This window comes from Thermobia domestica, chromosome 13, assembly GCF_964235325.1.
Source record: "Thermobia domestica chromosome 13, izTheDome1.hap1.1, whole genome shotgun sequence".
Taxonomy (NCBI): domain Eukaryota; kingdom Metazoa; phylum Arthropoda; class Insecta; order Zygentoma; family Lepismatidae; genus Thermobia; species Thermobia domestica.
In genome coordinates, this window is record NC_137466.1 from 173,371,434 (window position 1) to 173,374,356 (window position 2,923).

Below are 2,923 nucleotides of genomic sequence, written 5' to 3' on the forward strand. Positions count from 1 at the left end.
GAAAGTCCGAAAGGGGCTACAGGACTTTAAATAAGGAACTCACACTTACAGGAATGGCATTATAGAAATTATATATATATATATATATATATATATATATATATATATATATATATATATATATATATATATATATATATATATATAATATTTTTTTAATCTTAGCTCTACCGACTTTTATCTAAATTTCAGTAATTTCTACTATTTTATTTGGCAGATCTTTTGATTTTCTTTAAATTTGGATGATACAACATTCCTGTAAGTAAAGGGGTAGTAAGAGAGAGATTTACATATGAGTTTCATACAGAGATTTCTCTTTTCTTCCCCTGCACTACACATAAGTTTGGCTTCCCAGCGTAAGGCTATTACTACGCTTCTGTGCCTAGTTATTGTACACATTAGTTTGGCACCCAGCGTAGTAGCAATATTATATGCTAGGATTACAGGCAAAGGCGCAGTACAATCACATAATTTTGGCGTCCATGAGTGAGTGCTTAACCACGTTGATCATTTCTTTACTTAAATATAAACTTAAATGTTTGAACACCCTGCGTGTTTAGCAAGAAGTGTGCAGGTTACGTACGCACTGTTGTTCACATCCTAGCGTATAACCGAGTGTGTGATTACTTAAAGATTAGTAAATTTTTCGAGTAATGAATTTATTTTGTCCCAAATGCTTTCCAAAACATAATTGATATAAAAGTAAAATGTGTGTAGAAATGTGTTTATATATAATACTTAAGAAGTTGTAAACTTGAAGGGGGGAGATAATTTTATAGAGATAACATTTAGATAAAATAGAGATTCTTTCCTTTTTGTTAATGAATTCATTAGATTAATTAGAATTGATGGTTTTGACTAGGCTGAAAAGCAGAAAGATGAATGAAGAACTTAGAGATTTAAAACAAGCGCAAAGTATGTCATTTACAGAAGTAGGAGATCAGGGAGATGAAATTCAAGTGAGAGACGAAAACATAGAAGTAGGCAATGAGACAGATGGGATAGGAAACACAACTAGTTCATCAGACCCAGTGTTGCAATTCTTGATGCAAATGCAGCAAGAATTAAATAACAAAATTGATAAATCTCAGCAAGAATTAAATAGTAGGATAGATAGATCCCAACAAGAGTTACAGCGTGAACTGAAAACCGAAATTAGGAAAGAGGTGCAAGAGTTAGGCTCTAAACTAGCACAAACTCACCAGGAGTTAGATAGTAAAATTAGTGCATTGTCTAGTAAGCTAGAAGATACAAATGAAGAGCTGAGAAATACAAGAAGGGATTTAGAACATTCACAGAAAGAGCTTGAATCTAGGCTGAGTAGGTCACTACAAAATACAGAGCAACAACTACATAACGATATAGAGAACACCGTACAACAATTAAATGTAACAGTAAATCAAGTTTCTGAAAATTTAGATCAGACAGCTAGAAATTTAGAAGAAGTTAGAAATGATTTAGGAAATAAGATAGGATCTTTAGAAGAGCAAGGTGATAATCTTATTGGTCATGTTGAAAGAAATCGGGCAGAAGTAGAGACAAAATTAAGTGATATAATTTCTGTACACGCGAATGTAACTGATGAGTTAAGAAACACTATCGAGAGTGTAGATTCGAGAATAACCGGAAAAGTAGAGGCCATAGAAGAAATGATTTCTGCCAGACTAAATATCATTGAGTCAAATCGCGTAGAAGTCTCCTCACATACTAGCATTCCACCAGAACAGGCTATGCCCTCATGTTCACGTACTATTCCTAATGAAACAATTTCACCGAGCATAGCACCACCTGCATCCTCTGTTTCACCACTCGATAATCAGACAGCACAGTTGTCGACAGTCATGAACCCTTTTATTCATCGTGATCTAAGTCTACCAAATTATCAGAGTACAGAGGACGAGGCCCAAACATATAACTTTTTGCTAGACTTAGACAATTACTTCGCATTAACAGGTGTACCGAATGAAGCACGTTTGTCATTCATTAGTAGAACGTTAAAAGGGCCAGCACTTTCGTGGTTCAAAGTCATGCGTCAGAAAATTGTTACGTATGAAGAGTTTGTGATTAAATTTAGAGAAACCTACTTAAGTCAGGAACGATTGGCTACACTAAGAGCTAATTTGTTAACAGTTCAATTCGACAATAAGGTTCATAAAAATCCTTCTGATTTTCTGTTGAACATCCTACATCAAAATCAATATTGGATCCTCCTGTAGACGAATCTTGCTTATTGAAACTCTTACCGAGAAAACTTCCAGTATATATATTTAGGACCTTAGTGGCTTCGAAACCACAATCTCTTACAGATTTACTCGCGATTGTGAACGAAGTACAGGCCACTCATTACGACCGAGATAGATTTCCTCCTCGTAGAAATATGAATATGTTGCAAGTGTCCTCTGAGAGGGTAGACACACATCCTCGTAGGAATAATAGAAGGAATGTCCCTTACACACGAGGACAGCAACAGAGAGACAATAGAGGCAATAGTAATGAGAGCCCAAATTCAGGTCATAACGGGAGAAGGGAAGGAGGTCAATCACCCCGTAATGAGCGCTACCCTTCACCTGAAAATAGACAAAACCACAAGGGACAGCGAGGTTCGAGAAGGGGAACTAACAACAGTACACGGAATGGAAATAGAAATCAAAACAACTACATTCCGGAGCAACAAATACAACTGCTAGAAACCTATCATAATAGCGAAGGACAAGGTTACCAAACTAACCAAAATGCACCAAGTGTGACAGGTGGTCCTCATTATAACAACTGATGCTTTCCAGCACATACAGCGGGAAAGTTGGATGTAGTACTTGTGAATAGAACATCTGATATCCAACAGACGAATAAAGCCCTGTGTGTGCTCGCAAACGATAGTCCTGAATTGGCAGACGATAATGAAACATATGTTAAAAGTATTGAG